We start from the raw sequence: 14,186 nt of genomic DNA on the forward strand, positions 1-14,186 counted from the left end.
GGATTCAGTACTATCTGTGGTTTCAGGCATCCAGAGGCATTTTTGTAACATATCCCCCATGGATAAGGGGGAACTACTACAGAACTCAATTCCAATAGATTTTGATGATTCCAAACAGTAACTAAAAGACAGCAAAAACATGAAAGAACATACTTAATCTAGAAAGCTGACATTGCATTCTTCACGTATTTTGTAAAAAGGAGATTAACTGTTACATTTGAGGAATTTGTTGTGAAATGGATAGAAGTATGTGATATAGTTTGCAATAGTAATGAATGTTCCATGGCAAAGTTTCCAGTTCAGTGTATTTATTATACAGTCATGGATACTGGCCATGACAACTTGAAATTAATAAAAAAATGACATCTAATCTCACACAGACACAATCTATAACTTTCCACTCTTCACAGGTAGCCTGGTTGGCCCTCTGCCTGGATCAGGATCATTCCAGTAAAAGCACTAAGGCTCAGTCCAGAAGCTCTTCTACATGGAACTTTGACTTCAGTTCCAGAGGATTATTAAAAACCCTAACAAAGGAAGTTCAGAAACAAAGGGGAATTTGACATGAGTCCCTCTTGAATCAATAAAGAGCCACAATTCATCCAGAGAACACTCAACTACCTAAGAACTCTAACAGTAAGAGATCCTAAGAAAAGGCGACACAGCCAACTACAAGTGAATCAGAACAAATACAACAGGCTAATCTTTAGAGAAAAGAACTACCCAGTAGATTTAAGTATGCGTAAGACACATTGGTCGACACAAGTAAGTCTGCTTTACAGGCAACAAGTACTCTTTACCGCCACCTCGGGCACTCAGCTCTAATAGGAGTTTGGGCCTACCTCCACAGCCAGAACTTAAAACTCTTCTGAGTCAGCGTGGCTTGTAATTTAAGCCCAAGCATTTCATCTCTTGATCTGACCTCTCCATCTGTAGAGATGAGCTTCTCACTTGTTTACACAGTACTTGTTTAAACAGTGACACAGGCCCTACACCAAACTAAAGTTCAAAATGTAATTCACGATGTACACTGAAAATTTTACTTCACACGGAAAGAATGTTGTGCTATAACTCAATGGCAAGCAAAAAATCTTTTTAAAATCTACAAAAGAAAGAATTAGGAAATAATAGAACTAAAAACATCTGAAGACACCTCTAATCTCTCTCAGATTAAACCTGAGTTTTTTCAGCCAGAATACATTACATAAAACTTCTCCCCAGCTGGATGATAAATTTTTAACTTCTAGGAGCTCTAAGGAATCAATGAATCAATTTTACTGCAAAAAAGTGTTAAGTAATTCTGTGTTTATATTCTACTCTGCTTAAGCAACTACCATTTGAAAGCCTCTGGTGAATACTTCTGAGAGAGCTGCAGCAGCAACAGCAGCAGGGGCAGCTAATACTAACTGAGATGGCACAGTGCCACACGGAGTTACGGTAAGCAACAAAACTAGATTTTCGGGGTGCCTGAGTGGCTCCGTTGGTTAAGCGACTGCTTTCAGGTCAGGTCATGATTCCGGAGTCCTGGGATCGAGTCCCACATCGGGCTCCCGGCTCAGCGGGGAGCCTGTTTCTCCCTCCGACCCTCTTCCCTCTCATGCTGTTTCTCTCTCTCTCTCTCTCTCTCTTTCAAATAAATAAATAAAATCTTGAAAGAAAGAAAAAAACTAGATTTTCAACACCAGCAGTGCAAAGCCCAGACTCATCACTCAGCTAGACATTTTATATAACAATAAAAACTTTAACACAACAAAGAACTCCAAAAACTTTCAATTTGAAATAAAAGGAAATATGATAAAATGCTAATTTTTTCCTTCTGTATAATATTCAGAAAAGTTACATACACTATGGTTATTATTGAAAGGAAAAACAAAAATGGAGGGGGAGAAAGGACTATAAACCTTACCTTAAATAATCCTATTCCTAAAAACATTACAGGCATGCTTATAGGCTATATGTTGCTTTCATTTTGATTTACTTCATTTCAGAAACACTATTCTCATCACTGACTGACCCTCAACTGTCTAATTTCCAAAAACTTTGTCTTTAAAAAAGTCTCCACTCTAATCCATAAAACATTTAAATATTCTGCAAGAATGCAAATAAAGGAGGGGTGCCTGGGTGGCTCAGTCGTTAAGCGTCTGCCTTCGGCTCAGGTCATGATCTCAGGGTCCTGGGATTGAGCCCCACATCGGGCTCCCTGCTCGGCGGGAAGCCTGCTTCTCCCTCTCCCACTCCCCCTGCTTGTGTTCCCTCTCTCGCTGTGCCTCTCTCTGTCAAATAAATAAATAAAATCTTAAAAAAAAAAAAAAGAATGCAAATAAAGGAATCTAAACTGTTCATAATGTTTCTATCAGCCTCAAGTTTGACCTATTGTTATAACTTAGTTTGGGAGGTTTCTCACACAAGAGAAAACCTATAATTCAAATTTATTTTATATTTGCTATGTGAACTTTAAGTACTGAAGTGTCATTCCAATCTACTAAGTGGGTATGAAAAATCTGAACTCATTTCAATACTATTATACTCACTATTCTTCTTTTAATATTCTAAAGTAATGATTCTTCTTCCATAGATTTTTAGTGAGGAAAGAATCAGTCACTGACTAAACAGTTCAATTACCAGATCATGCCATACTTAAACTTAACATCTCAAAATAAGTACTTATAATTTCTGCTGGCTACATAGAATCATAAAATTACAAGGCTAAAAAGAATTTAAAAGGTCATTTCTATCAATCCCCTACCTTCAAGCAAGATCACACTCATACCACCAAGACTTTTAACCAAGACTTTTAACTATTTTATTAAGACCAAGACACTAAGATTCCAAAATCTGCTTTAAAAACTTTTTCTAATACTTCCTCTACCTAAGTTTACATTTACTTAAATCTCTAAACCAAAAAAGGCAGAGTAAAATAGAAACAACATGAAAGCCTTATTTCTTGTCCATAAAATGGGTAACACTTAACCATTAAAATTTGCCTAAGAATTAAGATTAAATAAATTAACAGACACAATCCCTATTATATTACATGGCACCCTAACTGATGCTCAGTAACTGCCATTTCCTCCTCTCTTAAAATCATTTCCCAGCACTTCAGGGTCTGTTATGGTAAAGTAGCTTGGTCAGATCAACCATCCTTCAGATAAAAATTATAAAATCTGGACAAAAACAATTCAATTTTTCACGGCTCTGAAGAGTAACCAAATGGAGGCAAAAACCAGGGTGTCCATGAAAAAAAGGAATTTTATCTGATGAGATTTGCATGTCTGTATCTTTTTGTCTCAGATAGCAGTTCTCAAAATTTTTTTGCCTCAGGACTCCTTTGCTCTTTACTTTTAAAAATTACTGAGGAACCCATATTAGAAAATAAAAAGGAAAAAATTATAAATTTTTAAATTCATTTAAAAATGGTAATTTGGGGCACCTGGGTGGCTCAGATGGTTAAGTGTCTGCCTTCGGCTCGGGTCATGATCTCAGGGTCCTGGGATCGAGTCCCGCATCAAGCTCCTTGTTTACCGGGGAACCTGCTTCTCCCTCTGCGTGCCACACCCCCACCCTCTCTCTCTGGGAAATAGATAAATAAAATCTTTTTTTTTTTTAATATTTTATTTATTTATTTGACAGAGAGAATACAAGCAGGAGTAGTAGCAGAGGGAGAGGAAGAAACAGGCTCCCTACTGAGTAAGGAGCCCAATGTGGGGCTGGATCCCAGCACCCTGGGATCATGACCTGAGCCGAAGGCAGCCACTTAACTAACTGAGCCACTCAGGTGCCCGATAAAGAAAATCTTTTAAAAATAAATAAATAAATAAATAAAATAAAAATGATAACTTATTACATGTTAATGTTCTACCAATATTTCCCAGAACAAAAACATGAATGAGGGGGGTGGCACTGTTTTACATTTTGTAAATCTCTTTATTGTATAGTTTAAAAAAGACATTTAGATTCTCGTTATCCATACCTTCAATCTTTGCAATCCATTGTTCTGACTGAAGTATATGAAGAAAACTGGCCTCAAATACATAATGTAGTTAGAAAAGGCCGGGCCTTCTCAACCCATGAAAGGGTCTCTGAGACCAGCAGGGGTCCTCAGGCCACACACCATGAAAATTGCTGATCCAAGGGTACTCTATCCTGTGCACAACTCAGGGTTGCAGAATGATGGAGCTTTACTGGATTCAGGCAACAGAGGACAAACTTCAAAGATGACAGGAAAGTTCTAAAGTTAAGATATAAATTATGGAAGGGAAGAAACCCATAGGGGGTAGCTCTCAAATTTGTATATAAACTCTGCCCCAAATTTTTGGTTACTGTTAAACCTGGCATGAACAGTGGAGACTCCACAGTACAGTGACAAAGAAAGAAACTAAAAGAAAAGATTTCAGGGGTGCCTGGGTAGCTCAGTCAGTTAAGCATCCAACTCTTGATTTCAGCTCAGGTGTTGACCTTGGGGTCATGGGTTTGGGCCCCGCACTGGGCTCCAAAAAAAAAATTTTTTTTTTTTCAGTGCTGTCACCAACGAGAAGAGAGTGGAGTTTTAGTGCAAATGAACTGCTTGCTAAAACAAAAAAATCCCTCTTCAGAGGAACACGACAGAATATAGTCTTCTACATTTCATGCAAAATTCAAGCATATAATTAAGAAATTACTGGATATGCACATGCATGAGACAAACTAAAAGAAAAAAAAGAAGAAAAAAAGGAAACAGGAAAACATGACCTATACTCAAAAGAATACAGTCAATAGAAACCAACCCCAAAAAGGCCTAAGATGTAGCAACTGGCTTTAGATTAGCTATAATAAAATGCTCAAAGACTGAAGGGAAATATTTTCAAAATAAATTTAGAGATGAGAAACCTCAGAGAATTGGAAATTTTGAAAAGAACCAAATGGAAATTCTAGATCTAGAAAGCACAATAACTAAATTGAGAAATATATCAAATGAGCTTAATAGCAAATCAGAGACAGCAGAAGAAAGAGTAAATGAACTAAAAAAAAAAAAACAAGAGAAATTAGGAGAGAGGGAAAAAAAAGAGGACAGCAGAACCTGAGAGACCTGTGGAAAAGTACTAAGAGTTCAAATATAACTTAAGTCACAGAAAAAGAGTAGAGAATGGAGCAGAAAAGTATTTAAAGAAATAACAGCCAAAATTTCCCTAGTTTGGTGAAAAACAAAAATTTACATATCCAGTATTAACAAACCTAAGCAAGAAAAATGACAAGTAAATACATCTAAGCACATAATAGTTAAATGACTTCAAAAGAAAACTGAAGAAAAAAAAGCTTAAAACCAACCAGTGAGAAAAACACCAAAACAGAAAAAAAAATATGAATGACACCTAACTTCTAATCAGAAACTATTGAGAGAAAAAAAAACAGAACTACATCTTTAAAGAACTGGAATGAACAAATGAATGAATGAATGTCAAGCCAGAATTCTTCAGCAGACCTATCCTTCAGAAACAATGTAAAATAAAGGTATCTTCAAACAAACAAAACAGAATTTGCACACAGCCAAAAGTACGGCAATTCCTCAAAAAATTTAAAAAATTATCAAGAGACTGAAAAGATATTTGTACAACCACATTCACAGCAGCATTATTCATAATATAATTCATAATAGCTAAAAAGGAGAAACAACCCAAGTGTCCACCAACTGATGAATGAATGGACTGACAAAATGTCATATATACATACAATGGAATATTATTCCATCATAAAAATATTTTTGACACATTCTACAACATGGATGAATCTTGAAGACATTATGCTTAGTGAAACAAGCCAGACACAAAAGGACAAATACTCTATGATCCCACTTATATGCAATACCTAGACTACTCAAATTCATAGAAACAGAAATAGAATAGTGGTGGGCGCCTGGGTGACTCAGCTGGTTAAGCGTCTGCGTTTGGTTCAGGTCATGATCCTGGGGTCCTGGAATCAGCTCCTGCAGTGGGCTCCCTGCTCAGCAGGGAGGCTACTTCTCCCTGTCCCACTCCCCTCTGCTCATGCGCTCTCTCTCTCTCAAATAAAAAAGTAAAAAGTAAAGAAATAGGATAGTGGTTACCAGGGTCTTAGAGGAGGCAAGAGGAAGTTACTGCTTAAGGAGAATGAAGTTTTCAGTTTGAGATGATGCAAACTTCAACAATGTCAAAGTACTTAATGCCACTGAGTTTTACACCTAATGGTAAATCTTACATATATTTTGCCACAATAAAAAAAAAAAATTTAAGTCAACATGATTTATCACATTCAGAAAACAAAAAGGAAAAGCCACATGATTATTTCAATAGAGTAAGATTTCAAAAAATTAAACACTCATTTATGATTTAAAAAAAAAAAACTTTTAACAAACTAAGAATTCCCTCAGCTTTTCCCCATTGAGAATGATATTCACTGTGAGTTTCTCATAGATGAATTTTATGAAATTGAGGAATGTTCCCTCTATCCCTATACTCTGAAGAGTTTTAATCAGGAAAGGATGCTGTATTTTGTCAAATGCTTTTTCTGCATCAATTGATAGGAACATATGGTTCTTCCCTCTCCTATTAATGTATTCTATCACACTGATTGATTTGCGAATGTTGAACTACCCCTGCATCCCAGGGATAAATCCCACTTGGTCGTAGTGGATGATCCTTTTAATGTACTATTGGATCCTATTAGCTAGGATCTTGTTGAGAATTTTGGCATCCATATTCATCAGGGATATTGGTCTGAATTCTTTTTGATGGAGTCTTTGTCTGATTTAGGGATCAAGGTAATGCTGGCCTCACAGAATGAGTCTAGAAGCTTTCCTTCTGTTTCTCCTTTTTGAAACAGCTTCAGGAGAATAGGTATTATTTCTTCTTTGAATGTTTGGTAGAATTCCCCAGGGAATCCATCAGGCCCTGGACTCTTGTTTTTTGGGAGGTTTTTGATCACTGCTTCAATCTCGTTACTGGTCTATACAGGTTATCAATTTCTTCCTGTTTCAGTCTTGGCAGTTTACGAGTTTCCAGGAATGCATCCATTTCTTCCAAGTTGCTTAATTTATTAGCATATAGTTGTTGATGATAATTTCTGATAATTGTTTCTATTTCCTTGACGGAACACGACAAGGATACCCACTCTTACCACTACTGTCCAACATAGTACTAGAAGTCCTAGCAACAGCTATCAGACAACAAAAAGAAATAAAAGGTATTCAAATTGGCAAAGAAGTCAAAATCTCTCTTTGCAGATGACGTGATACTTTATGTGGAAAACCCCCAAAGACTCCACCCCTTACTAGAACTCATACAGCAATTCAGTAATGTCACAGGATACAAAATCAATGCACAGAAATCAGTTGTTTCTTATACATTAACAATGTAACTGTAGAAAGAGAAATTAGAGAATCGATTCAATTTACAATAGCACCAAAAACCATAAGACACCTTGGAATAAATCTAACCAAAGAGGTAAAGGATCTATATACTCTAGGAACTACACAACATTCAACAAAGAAATTGAAGAAGACACAAAAAGATGGAAAAACATTCCATGTTCATGGATCGGAAGAATAAACATTCTTAAAATGTCTATGCTGCCTAGGGCAATCTATACTTTCAACGCCATCCTGATCAAAATACCAACAGGATTTTTCAAAGTGCTGGAACAAACAATCCTAAAATTTTACGGAATCAGAAAAGACCCCGAATCGCCAAGGAAATGTTGAAAAAGAAAAACAAAGCTGGGGGCATCACGTTGCCCGATTTCAAGCTTTATTACAAAGCTGTGATCACCAAGACAGCATGGTACTGGCACAAAAACAGATACACAGACCAGTGGAAGAGAACAGAGAGCCCAGATATGGACCCTCAACTCTATGGTCAAATAATCTTCGACAAAGCAGGAAAAAATATGCAATGGAAAAAAGACAGTCTCTTCAATAAATGGTGCTGGGAAAATTGGAGAGCTATATAGAGAAGAATGAAACTCAACCATTCTCTTACACCATACACAAAGATAAACTCAAAATGGATGAAAGACCTCAGTGTGAGACAGGAATCCATCATAATCACCTCTTTGACATTGGCCACAGCAATTTCTTTCAAGACACGTCTCCAAAGGCAAGGGAAACAAAAGCGAAAATAAACTTTTGGGACTTCATCAAGATAAAAAGCTCTGCACAGCAAAGGAAACAGTCAACAAAACAAAGAGACAGCCCACAGAATAGGGGAAGATATTTGCAATGACACACAAAGGGCTGTTATCCAAAATCTATAAAGAACTTCTCAAACTCAACACCCAAAAAACAAATAATCAAGTCAAAAAATGGGCAGAAGACATGAAGAGACACTTCTCAAAAGAAGACACACAAATGGCTAACAGACACATGGAAAAATGTTCATCATCATTAGCCATCAGGGAAACTCAAATCAAAACCACACTGAGATACCACCTTACACTAGTTAGAATGGCGAAAATTGACAAGGCAAGAAACAACAAATGCTGGAGAGGTCATGGAGAAAGGGGAACTCTCTTACACTGTTGGTGGGAATGCAAGTTGGTACAGCCACTTTGGAAAACAGTGTGAAGGTTCCTCAAAAAATTAAAAATTAAGCTACCCTATGCAATTGCACTACTGGGTATTTACCCCAAAGAAACAGATGCAGTGAAGAGAAGGGCCATATGCACCCCAATGTTCATAGCAGCAATGTCCGCAATAGCCAAACTGTGGAAAGAGCCCAGATGCCCTTCAATAGACAAATGGATAAAGAAGATGTGGGGGGCGCCTGGGTGGCTCAGTTGGTTAAGCGACTGCCTTCGGCTCAGGTCATGATCCCAGGGTCCTGGGATCGAGTCCCACATCGGGCTCCCGGCTCAGCAGGAAGCCTGCTTCTCCCTCTCCCACTCCCCCTGCTTGTGTTCCTGCTCTCGCTGTCTCTGTCTCTGTCAAATAAATAAATAAAATCTTAAAAAAAAAAAAAAAAGAAGATGTGGTCCATATATACAATGGAATATTACTCAGCCATGAGAAAGGATGAATACCCAACTTTTGCATCAACATGGATGGGACTGGAGGAGATTATGCTAAGTGAAATAAGTCAAGCAGAGAAAGTCAATTATCATATGGTTTCACTTATTTGTGGAACCTAAGGAATAGCGTGGAGGACATTAGGAGAAGGAAAGGGAAAATGAAGAGGGGAAAATCTGAGGGGGAGACGAACCATGAGAGACTATGGACTTTGAGAAACAAACTGAGGGTTTTAGAGGGGTGTGGGGGGGTGGAGGGATTGGTTAGCCTGGTGATGGGTATTAAGGAGGGCATGTATTGCATGGAGCAATGGGTGTTATATGCAAACAATAAATCATGGAACACTACATCAAAACTAATGATGTACTGTATGGTGACTAACATAACATAATAAAAATAAATAAAAATAAAAAGAATTCCCTCAAACTTATAAAGGACACCTATGAAGAACCTATGATGTTCTTAATGTTGAACCACTGAACATTTCCCCCTTACAATGGGAAGAAGGCAAGAATGTCTACTCTCAACATGTTACTAAAAGTCCTGGTTAGAGGCGCCTGGCTGGCTTAGTCAGTAGAGGACGTGCCTCTTGATCTCAGGGTTGTGAATTCAAGCCCCACGTGTGACACAGAGTTTACTTAGAAAAACAAACAAACAAACAAAAAAGACTGCCCTGATGACACTGTGCATAACTGACAGGGGTCACTAGCTGTTTTAGTAAATTAAAAAAAAAAAAAAAAAAAGGTCCTGGTTAGTGCGTAACAATAAGAAAAGGACAAAAATTGAAAAAGAAGTAAAACTGTCCCTATTTGCAGGCAACGTGATTATGAATGTAGAAAATGCAAAAGAATTAACAATAAGATTATGAATCTTTACTTTAGCCAGGTCTGAAGATACAAAGTCAACATATAACCTATAATTACAGAGAACTAATGGTTGCCAGAGGGGAGGTGAATGGGGAGATGGGCAAAATGGGTGAAGGGGAGACAGGTTTCCAGGTATGGAATGAGTAAGTCATGGGAATAAAAGGTACAGCATAAGGAATATAGTCAATGAAGCTGTAATAGGTTGTATGATGACAGATGATAGCTACATGGGCGAGCATATTATAATGTATAAACTCATCGAATCACGATGGTGCACACCTAAAACTAATAATAACATTGTGTGTCAACTATACTCAAATAAAAAGAATTTTTTTAAAGTCAACATACAAAATTTTATTGTATGTCTATGTGCTAGCAATAAACAAATGAAAAACTAAACTAAAAAACAATTCTATTTACAACTACATACAATATAAAATACTCAGTAATAAATTTAACAAAAGATATGCAACACCTCCACCAAAAACTTTAAAGCACTGCCAAGAAAAATTAGAGACTTAAATAAATGGAGCAATGTGCCATTTTCATCATTGGAAGCTTCAAGACTGTCCAAATGTCACTTCTCCCCCAAAGTATCCTATAAATTGAACACAAAACCAATCAGTTCCAGCATAATCATAATCCTTTCTATAGAAACTGAGAAGCTCACTCTAAAATTCATAATGGAGGGCGCCTGGGTGGCTCAGTTGGTTAAGCGACTGCCTTAGGCTCAGGTCATGATCCTGGAGTCCCAGGATCGAGCCCCGCATCGGGCTCCCTGCTCGGCAGAGAGTCTGCTTCTCCCTCTCCCCCTCCCCCCTCTCATGTGCTCTCTCTCATTCTCTCTCTCTGAAATAAATAAATAAAATAAAATTCATAATGGAAACATAAAAGACCTAGAAGAGAAAAAACAATCTTGGGAAAACAACAAAAGCTAAAGAATTTACATTAACCTCAGGACTTAATATAAAGTTATTCAATAGTTCTCAACTGAGGGCAATTTTGCCTCAGAGGACATGGGGCAATGTCTAGATACATTTTTGGTTGTCATCACTGGGAGAGTGCTATTAGCATCTAGTAATTAGAGGCTAGAGGGGCGCCTGGGTGGCTCAGTTGGTTAAGCGACTGCCTTCGTTTCAGGTCATGATCCTGGAGTCCCGGGATCGAATCCCGCATCGGGCTTCCTGCTCAGCGGGAAGCCTGCTTCTCCCTCTCCCACTCCCCCTACTTGTGTTCCCCCTCACGCTGTCTCTCTCTGTCAATTAAATAAATAAATAAAATCTTAAAAAAAAAAAAAAGAGGCTAGGGATACTACTAAATATTCTATACTGCATGGGGCAGCCCCATAACAATCTGGCCCAAAATTTTAATAACGCCAAGGCTGGGAAACCCTAAACTACAGTAATCAATACAATGTGGTACTGACATAGTATAGTCAAATAGATTAATGAAACAATACAGATTCCAGAGGGTAACCCCCTATATCAACTGTCTGACAAATTTAATGGAGAAAAGTGTTTTCAACAGAGGGTTCTAGAACAGGATATCCCTATGTAAACACTGAACTCAATTCAAACCATATACAAATATTAGTTCAAGATGGATCACAGACCTAAAGGCTAAAATGATAAAGCCTGTAGAAGAAAACATAAAAAGAGTATCTTCATGACCTACAAAAGTACTATCTGAAAAGACTTAAAAGCAGAATACATAAAAGAACTAAAAGACTCCTAAAACTCAAAAACTCAAACCAATTTAAAACATGGACAAAAAAATTTGAACAGACATTCCACAAAGACAAATGGCTAATAAGCACATGAAAAGTGGTTAATATTAACATTCATCACAGAAATACAAAATGAAAACCAGAATGAGAAATACAAATAATTCCACAAACTACATACCGATTCGAACGACTAAAATTTTTAAGACTGAAAACAAGCAATTGGTGAGAATGTAGAGCCACCCAAACTCTCATACATGTATTGCTGGTAGATGAATAAAATGATATAAAAAGCTTTAGCAGTTCATTAAAGTTAAGCATATACCTATCCTATGATCCAGTAATTTCATTCCTGGGTATTTATCTAAGAGAAACAAAAACACAAGTCTCCAAAGACCTCGTACAAGAATATTCTGCTTTAGGGGTGCCTGGGTGGCTTAGTCATTAAGCGTCTGCCTTCGGCTCAGGTCATGATCCCAAGGTCCTGGGATCGAGCCCTGCATCGGGCTCCCTGTTCCACGTGAAGCCTGCTTCTCCCTCTCCCACTGCCCCTGCTTGTGTTCCCTCTCTCGCTGTGTCTGTCAAATAAATAAATAAAATCTTTAAGAAAAAAAAAAGAATATTCTGCTTTATTCATAGCCAGTACATCCGTCAACAAGTGAACCTGCAGTATATCATACAACAGAATACTACTCAGCAATAAAAAGAAATAGTTATTCTTGCAGCCATAAAGAAACCAGGCACAAAGAGTGCATATACTATATGATGCCATATCACAAAATTCAAGATCCAGGCAAAAGTAATCTCTAATTTAAAAGAAAAAAAGAGAACAGCAGATGCCTGGGGAACATGAGTGAGGAGCACTGGGATTAACTGGAAAGGGCTGCTAGGGACCTTTCAGGGGGGGGCAGCAATGTTCAGTTTCCTGAGTGAGGAGTGTTGTTACACTGATATAAACATTTGTCAAAATTAAGCAGCTTTGTGCATTAAAATATATGTAAATTTTATTTAAAAAAATGATTTAAAAAATCTAGTGGGGAGTGAAGAACTGATAGAGGTACTACCAAAACAAGAAAATAGCAGAACATTGTTAAAACTGAGTGATGGGCACATAGGGGTTAATCATACTATTTTGTCTACTTTACAAATGTTTGACATTTTTCATAATCAAAGGGTTTTTTTTTTAATTTCTCTTAATTCCCTCATTACTGGAGGAAGAGAGTTGGTAATCACTGTCCTCCACATGAATTAAAATCTCTTCAGTCACTATTTAAACTTTCTTTTATATGCTCAATAATCCCTGTCCTTTACACTTTCTTTAATCTTATTCATCATAATTAACAGCTCACCTTGCAATCTATTCATGTTTTCCCTAACTCACTTATTTACCACTATCTACAGGGAGGAAAGGGTTGGAGAGAGTTAACCTTCCTTTAGCCCATGCCAGGCAGTATGCTACGTAGTTTGAATACATTACCGAATTTATATCCCAAAATTGAATTTAGCATCTAAAATTTTAATCTTCTTTACTTATTACTTCTCTCCCTCATCAGAATTTATGTTCAATGACAACATGGATCCTGTCTTGTTCATTATTTCTTCATATATGGCACACAACAGATACTCAGCAAATATGCATAAATCAAAGTATTAAGGAATATAAATAACATCAGAGATCACAAATACTCAGTTCAGCTCTCTTTTTGGTGCTGCAAATCATTTCCCATTCCAGTTATAGCCACCTTGTTTTGCCCTTAATTTTACTGTCATCTATATCAATTGTTATGTATTTGTTTCAAGTAGAATAGAATGATCTGTTTGAAAACTTCACATTTTCTCTTTATGAAAAAATGTAATCATAAAAATATTTAAAAAATCAATTTATATTTCAGCATATCTTTAAATGATTTTTTTAATGATGTGTGATTTCTGTATGCAGTGTTACTTTTTCTGCTCTTATTCATATGAATAAAGAAGAAAATCCTAATGCTTTTATAATCTCAAATTCTGTTACCATCACCATAAAGCTTTAAAACCCTTGCAAATATTCAGAGTTCCTTACAGAAGGATAAACTGTAGTTAATAACAGATTTATAATAAAAATGATCAATTTTACTTCAAAAAAATTATCTAACAAAACGAAGCATCTACATAAGCCTAAAATCAAATCATTAGTTCCCTTTAGTGAAAAACAGAAAATCTAGGTTTGTTCTCAGAGTACATTCTTTAGTAATCATTTGGGGTATGGTTTATCTTAGATTAGAATTAAGTATCTTAATATCCAGCAGTATCTTAGATTAGAATTAAAGTTCCACCTCAATTTTGAATAATTTCTTCATTCTTAAATATCCTCAAAACTTCCATAAAGTTAAAAAAGGGATGGGGGGGACAAATCTATTAGTGGTATTGTAAAATACAAAACCTGAGTGAAATAGCTGCTAATAACAGCAAGTCAATTAAGACCAAGATTTCTCCTCAATAGTTAAGCAAAATACTTTATCATGAAGCTGGTAATTGCAATGTTTCTCTGACTAAAAAACCTCTGAAAAGATTTTCTAACGTTCTAAGGGAGAAAGCAAGAGAG

At 36.7% G+C, this 14,186-nt stretch overlaps 1 protein-coding gene across 2 annotated transcripts in view; it reads right to left on the minus strand.

The window, feature by feature from the left end:
* Positions 1–14,186, minus strand: part of RAB3GAP1 (RAB3 GTPase activating protein catalytic subunit 1) — a 113,711-nt gene that overhangs the window by 92,895 nt on the left and 6,630 nt on the right. The window lies entirely within an intron of this gene.

This window comes from Mirounga leonina, unplaced genomic scaffold (assembly GCF_011800145.1).
Source record: "Mirounga leonina isolate KUSES-001 unplaced genomic scaffold, KU_Mleo_1.0 Mir_151, whole genome shotgun sequence".
Classification (NCBI taxonomy): domain Eukaryota; kingdom Metazoa; phylum Chordata; class Mammalia; order Carnivora; family Phocidae; genus Mirounga; species Mirounga leonina.